Source organism: Scylla paramamosain, chromosome 11 (assembly GCF_035594125.1).
Source record: "Scylla paramamosain isolate STU-SP2022 chromosome 11, ASM3559412v1, whole genome shotgun sequence".
Taxonomy (NCBI): domain Eukaryota; kingdom Metazoa; phylum Arthropoda; class Malacostraca; order Decapoda; family Portunidae; genus Scylla; species Scylla paramamosain.
The window spans coordinates 27,303,523-27,311,022 of record NC_087161.1 but is presented as its reverse complement, the minus strand read 5'-3'; the positions used below and the strand labels follow the sequence as shown (position 1 = coordinate 27,311,022).

The 7,500-nt window shown below is 48.5% G+C and overlaps 1 protein-coding gene across 1 annotated transcript in view; it reads left to right on the top strand.

Moving 5' to 3' along the window:
* Positions 1–7,500, top strand: part of LOC135105147 (uncharacterized) — a 307,777-nt gene that overhangs the window by 51,617 nt on the left and 248,660 nt on the right. The gene's annotated exons all lie outside the window — the stretch shown is intronic.

The window sequence follows — 7,500 nt, the reverse complement described above, 5'->3', positions numbered from 1 at the left end:
CGACAACGCACCGGTGCAGTCAGCTTGCCTCCCTCACTCGCCTCGCCTCGTCATGCACTGTAATACAAGGCACACAACGGCAAAAAAAGAAAAAAAAAAAAAGACTCAGGGAAAGTGTTGAAGAGAGCATTAAGAAGTAACAAATGGAGGTGTCACGGGTAGCGGAGGTGAGCCAGAGTGATGTGCCGCTAATCTCCCCACGTGACAGTCTGTATAGCGTGTGTGGTGAAGGGACTGGTATTCACGCTGTTCACGCTTTTCATACTCCGTCCATCACCATTACGTCAAGCCAGTCTCACCACTTCGCCATCTCATCACTAATACCACGTGTGACCGTCTGTATTACCCGGTTATTGTTTTGCCTTTCTGGCAGATACATCCCCTGGTTCTTGTTCAGTCAGGTAGTTTAGGTGTCATGTGGAAAGCAGCACTCCCAACTGACGTCGCCTTGCCCTGGCCGCGCTCCAAGGGTCGTGTGTCGTGCCTCGCGTGTCGTGTGTCAGGCGGTAACGCTGTCGTGGGCGGGAGGCTGTTGCTTGCATGATTGATTGACTTAAAAGCCCCGCAACAACGAGGGCTGGGAGGGGAGAGAGTGAGGGAGTGAAGCAGGGAGGAGGGAGAGTGTGGATGTAGGAATCGAGGCCGCCCCGTCACACACACACACACACACACACACACACACACACACACACACACACACACACACACACACACACACACACACACACACACACACACACACACGCCGTAACCTCACCTCCATTCACCGCCAAATTTTTGTCACCCTCATCAATTTTCGCCTCTCGCCTCGTCACCTCATACAAAGCCTCCCGCAGCCCCGCCACTCAACTCTCAGCAGTCCAGCGGCGCCTTCCCACCTCCACTAACCCTTGACCAACACCACCACTGACTACCACCACAACTAAAGCCCGTAGTCTGAAACGCCTTGCTATCTTGCCACAACTGTTTTCAAGACTATTTCTCCTGTTGATGATGTGGAAATCTCGTTAATATGCCTCTATAACTATAACTATAAACTGTAACACCCTTAGAAACCAGTGTAACTTCAACTAAAGCCTTTTGAAAGTAGTGGAGCGGAGGTGTAGCGCGGAGGTGTTTCAGAATATGGCGTTAAAAGTAATACCACGCCTCCTCCGCCCTCGCAACGCCTTTCAAGTGACTTAAGCCCCTCCGTAGCAGTGTAGAGTAAGAATATTGACTCAGACACCTCCCCGCTGCTTAAGGTGGGTCGCCTCCCTCGCTGCATTGAGAGGCAGACGGACACCCCCCAAAGTACCTCAGACACTTGCGAACCGAGGCTTTTTACGGGAGGGAAGGCTGACTCTGATCCGATAACTGTGTATGTGTGTGTGTGTGTGTGTGTGTGTGTGTGTGTGTGTGTGTACTCGTACTTTCCTGCTCCTGTATGTCATCCTTCTTCCTTTTTCTTTTAATTGTGTGTGCATTTCCTCTTCCTTCCTTCCTTCCTTCCTTCCTTTCTTCCTTCCTTCCTTCCTTCCTTCTCTTCCAGCTGGAGCCGTGTTGTCCTGCCTCAATATCTGCCTCTAATAAACTGTTTTACTCAACATTGCAACACCCAAAAGCAGCAAAAAATGTACTCAAGTGAACCTGTACCTCGCTACATGCAACACACACCACCCCTATCCTTTAGCCAACCTTCCCTCCTCCTCCTCCTCCTCCATCTCCTCCTCCTCCTCCTGGTCCGGCGTATGCTTTTCTCACTCCCGTAAAAGGCATAAACCACTAACACGGTCTCTACTTTCTCCTCCTCTTCCCTCCCTCACTCCTTCCCTCGCTTCCACCTTCGTTTCTAATCCGTCCTCTGCTTCTCTGTTGAACTGTGAGCTTGTGTGTTCCAGAGTGTCATGGTGGTGAATATTCTTACGTAATTCTTGTGTGTTTGTAATTACCAAGGTGTTGAGTGGCCAGGTGTCGGTGTAGTGTCTTGTTCCTTCACGCAGGTAGTTAATTTAATTGTTGGTGGTAATTAGTGTAGCGTAAATGATAAGTGTGTGTTAGTTTGCTGGTTGTCTTTCCTGCTGTGGTTTGAATGTATGATATATTTCTCTCTCTCTCTCTCTCTCTCTCTCTCTCTCTCTCTTCTCTCTCTCTCCTCTCTCTCTCTCTCTCTCTCTCTCTCTCTCTCTCTCTCTCTCTCTCTCTCTCTCTCTCTCTCTCTCTGCTCCCGACATGATGGCTTTCTTATTCATCGATTTGCATTTCTATTTTCCCTCGTCCAAATTTTGTTATTCAGGTGGAATTTCTATCACACACACACACACACACACACACACACACACACGTACGTTCCTTCCTTCCCTCCCTTCCCTCCCTTCCCTTCCCTTCCCTTCCCTTCCCTCGTCTCGTGTCCCTGTTGGTGCATCGGACGGAACATTTTCACCATCGGCCATTGGTACGTCTAAGTGTTTACGTGTACGGAAGGGGAGTGACGTCATATTGGCTCGTGGTAATTGAGTTTGGGGTTCATTAGTTTAGTGAAGGATGCCTGGTAATAGTTGACGAGGTAATTCAACGTATTTTAGGGTTGTTTTCTTGAGTTTGTGTGTGTGTTATGTTTTATTTATTTTGTTATTCTTTATTTATCGTTTTTATTTATTTATTTTTTTAATCTATTGTCTCTTGTCAAGTAATTCGTTTGGTTTGTTTTTTTTCTTTTTTTTTTTTGTTCATGTCCTTTTTCTCTGTCTCTGCTTCTCTCTCTATCTCTCTTTCTCTTTTTCTTTTTGTAATCCAAGAAGAAACCAAACAGAAAAACAAGAGAGGAAAAAGGAGAAAAGAATACAGAAATGAAAGATGAAATGAAGGAGAGAAGAAAGAGGAAATGAAGGAGAGAAAGTAGGAAAAGTATAAACACACATTATTTACATTGCTAGCACGACATCTCTCTCTCTCTCTCTCTCTCTCTCTCTCTCTCTCTCTCTCTCTCTCTCTCTCTCTCTCTCTCTCTCTCTCTCTCTCTCTCTCTCTCTCTCCATCTTTTAAAACCCAATTACTACAACTTCTCTCGTTTTTTTTTATTTTTCTACCTCTTCTTTTTTCTCGCATCCTTAAATATCTCTGTCCGTCTTCACTTCTTCACCGTCTCGTCCCTGTCCCGCCCTGCCTCCCGTCCCGTCCCGTCCCGTCCCGTCCCGTCCCGTCCCGTCCCGTCCCCCATCCCTCTGGGCCACCACACAGCCATACCCAGGATAGGTCTGTATCTGATAGTGACGCGACCCTTCACAAACCTTCCTTCCACGCCCTGAAATCTGGTAATCGAGAACCATTACACTTTCCCTCCAGACACACGCACACACGCACACGCACGCGCACACGCACGCGCACACGCACCCACGCTCGCTCGCTCGCACGTACGCACGCACAAGGGTACATCCTCATATCAATTTTTATAGATATTTGCATCACCCATATTCTCTCTCTCTCTCTCTCTCTCTCTCTCTCTCTCTCTCTCTCTCTCTCTCTCTCTCTCTCTCTCTCTCTCTCTCTCGTTTTTTGCTCTTTTTTTTTCCCATGGATGTCTTTTTTTTCTCTTATCTGTCTTTCATTTTTCCATGTGTGTGTGTGTGTGTGTGTGTGTGTGTGTGTGTGTGTGTGTGTGTGTGTGTGTGTGTGTGTTTGTATAGTATTTTTTTTTCTCCTTTTTTCTATGTTAAGTTGCACAGTTTTATTATTTTTTTCCCTCTCTTTCCCAACAATCCCACGCATTTCAATCACCAAATATTTCACAATCCACTTATTTCATTTGATACGTATGGCACCTGTAAGTTATTCCTGGTTATTGATGCCCTCTGCTACTTTAATAATGTTCCAGTCCTTTTTTTCCTCCTCTTTTTTTTTTTTTTCCTTTTTTCCTTTTTTTTTCCCCTCCTCGTCGCCTTCTTGGTATATTGAAAGAAAGGTTGTTGCAGGAGGAAACTCATTGACCTGTGATGGAGCTGTAATGATGCGCGGCTGGATTAATGGATTGCTGCTCTCTCTCTCTCTCTCTCTCTCTCTCTCTCTCTCTCTCTCTCTCTCTCTCTCTCTCTCTCTCTCTCTCTCTCTCTCTCTCTCTCTCTCTCTCTCTCTCTCTGAATAGCTAACTTTCTTTTTTTTTCTTTTCCTTTCTCTTTTTTTTCTTGTTTTTGTTTATATAAAGACTAGTTGTGATATTTCTCTCTCTCTCTCTCTCTCTCTCTCTCTCTCTCTCTCTCTCTCTCTCTCTCTCTCTCTCTCTCTCTCTCTCTCTCTCTCTCTCTCTCTCTCTCTCTCTCTAGGGCCAACACGTCTGTAGCTGCTTGTTCTTCCTTCCTTTGTGTTCCTTTGTGTTCTTTTGTCTGTACGTATGTTGTAATTAAGTGGATCTCCTCCCCTCCTTTGTACACTGGGACAATACATGCTTCATTCCAGCCATTCCAGGCGTTCCAGTCATTCCTGTCACGGTTATTCCAGTCATTCCAGTCAAAATCATTCTAGTTATTTCATTCATCACAGTCATTCCAGTCACAGTCATTCCAATCGGTCGCTGCAATAATTCCAGTCACAGCCATTCCAGTCAGTTATTCCAGTCAGCCATTCCAGTCACAGTTATTCCAGTCACAGCCATTCCAGTCAGCTATTCCAGTCACAGTTATCCCAGTCACAGTTATTCCAGTCAGCCATTCCAGTCACAGTTATTCCAGTCACAACCATTCCAGTCACAGCCATTCCAGTCACAGTCATTTCAATCATTCCAGCTATTCCAGTCATTCCAGTGTCCTACCACGTCTCCATCCTGCAGGACTCTTACTGTCACCCTGCACTGGTCTGAGTAGGACTCCCCCTCATCCCCCCGGATCCATCGCACCTACTCCCTCATCCTCCCTCCCTCCTCATCTTCCATCCTTATCCCCTTCTTCTTTATCCTCACATTCTCACTCCCTTTCCTCTTCCTCCTCCTCCAGCCTCCTTTCCCTCCCTCCTCTCCATCATCCATCCTTCCTTCCCTCCTCACCTTTTCCCTCTTCCTCATCCTTCACTCTCCAGCCTCCTTCCCTCCTCTTCATCCATCGTGTTAATCATCTTGAAATCTCCGTCAGCATCTGTTTATTGGGCGCTCTTTCTTCAGCCCAGAGGCGACACAAAACACCGCGCCTTCGGGAAAACGTGCCTGTGAGAGAGAGAGAGAGAGAGAGAGAGAGAGAGAGAGAGAGAGAGAGAGAGAGAGAGAGAGAGAGAGAGAGAGAGAGAGAGAGAGAGAGATGACACACCACATTCCGAGTTTTTCTTACCAATTTTAAAACACTTCCCTCGTCCCTGCAAGGCTGACTGACGCACTAACACCTAAATACAGCATTACACACACACCGCCTCTCCCCGCACCGCTACCCGCCTCGTGTCGCCGCTCACCACACCGTCCTTGCGCGTGACAGTGACGGACAGGTGGCAGGTGGAAGGAAGTGTTGCAGTGCCCCACGTGACCTGCTGGTGGCTGGAGGGCAACGTGTGTGTGTGTGTGTGTGTGTGTGTGTGTGTGTGTGTGTGTGTGTGTGTGTGTGGCGCCATTCTCTCGGGGCGTCGTGGCGTTGATTGGTTCTCCAGTGTCTTCCTTCCTTCCTTCGCGTTGTCTCATTGTTGTCCTTTGATTACTTTTCTTTCTTCTTTCTATCGGCTTTCTTTCTACGCAGTTTTCTCTCAGTGGCTTGTCCCCCAGCCAGCGCGGGCGTGGTGGGCGTGCGTTCCCGCGCCGCTACCGTGAAGGCCGCCGCTGTGGTGGAGTGGCGTTCCACGGTCACGCTGCGGTGCGGGGAAACATTTTCTGTGTCGGGATAAAAGTTTGGGTTTCAGCACACCGCCGCCCGCGCCAGGGCGTGCTGGGCCGCGACGCAAAAATGTACAGTGCGTGTTCCGCGACTCTATCTTTAAAAATAATTATTTTTATAGCCATTAGCCTTTTTTAGCCCACATTTTTTTCTTTTTTTCTTTTTTTTTTTTTCTAGATTTCGCCTCACATATTCATGATACTTTTTTCGCCGATAGACTCGTGCACGCCGGTGTTTTTATCCCGTGCAGTGGTGCCCCGCACGCCACGGCCCTCCCTGATGGCAGGCCTGGCGGCCGCCTCAGGCCGAGGGATACAGCGCGGTACCTGCCATGCCCTGCCATGCCCTGCCATGCCCTGCCTCCTGACCACCGTGCCGTCATGTCCCCGGGCCAGATCATTGTTGTGACCTAAAGAGCAACCACCAAATGCAACAGTCCATAACATTTCGGCGGCGACCTTGTGCTATATATTGCAGCGAGACCGTGACGCGCTGCTGCCGCGACGCGTCCCATGCACGCGGCGGGGACGTGACGCCAGGCGGTGCGGGGATCACCGGTGCTGGACTGATGGCGCGGGTCGTTACCGTCTAACTCGCCATTAATTAAGGACCAACTCTCCTGATTGACAAGCCGTTGCCACGCTCATCATGCGCGCTGCTCGCCGGTGTCCCTGCAGCGCTCTCTGGCCGCAGCCCTCCTGACTCCCGCGGCACCGTCATTCTCGGGGCGAGGCATGAGGGGGAGGCTTTCTTCTCCAACTTAATAATGAGAAGAAAAGAGATGTTTTCGATTCATACAGCAGCAGATGGTGGTTGGAAGTGTGTTGTGTGAGCGTGTGGTGACCACCGCGCCGCCACCACACCTGCTGCTGGGGAACTGGTGACGGGGAGGCCGTGGCGAGGTGACTGGCTGCTGCTACTGTCGTTGTTGTTGTTGCTGCTGCTGCTGTTGTTGTTGTTGTTGTTGTTGTTGTTGTTGTTGTTGTTATATGTGGCTTCTTATTCAAAAACATAATAGTCCTCATAAATTTTGACTATAACAAACTCAAATGAACTTTTTTAGATTACTTATTCTTGTAGTAGTAGTAATAGTAGTAGTAGTAGTGGTAATAGTAGTAGTAGTAGTAGTAGTAGTAGTAGTAGTAGTAGTAGTAATGCCAGTAGCACACAAAAGCAGTAGCAACATCCACGTCTGGTTGACAACTGCGTGAACGCCTGTTAGGTGTTTCCATGGTGATTAATTATTTAGAGGCAGCGGAACAATAGGAAGTCTGGAGATTATCCTAGGGCGGGCAGAGGGGCGGAAAGGGGGGAGAGGGAAGGAGGCTGGGATGGATGGGTGGAGGAAAGGGGATGGATGGAGGGAGAGGAGAGAGAGAGAGAGGGGAGAAAATGCATTATTGATAGATGGAATGCATATTTTATTTCCGATCTCTCTCTCTCTCTCTCTCTCTCTCTCTCTCTCTCTCTCTCTCTCTCTCTCTCTCTCTCTCTCTCTCTCTCTCTCTCTCTCTGCCGTAATTAAGTCAAAAAGTTTCGGAGTTTAAAGAGAAGTGGAAAGTGAAAGAGGACGAGGAAGAGAAGAAGGGAAGAGGAGGTGGAGGAGGAGGAGGAGGAGGAGGAGGAGAAGGAGGAGGAGGAGGAGGAGGAGGAGGAGGAGGAGGAGGAGAAAGTCGAC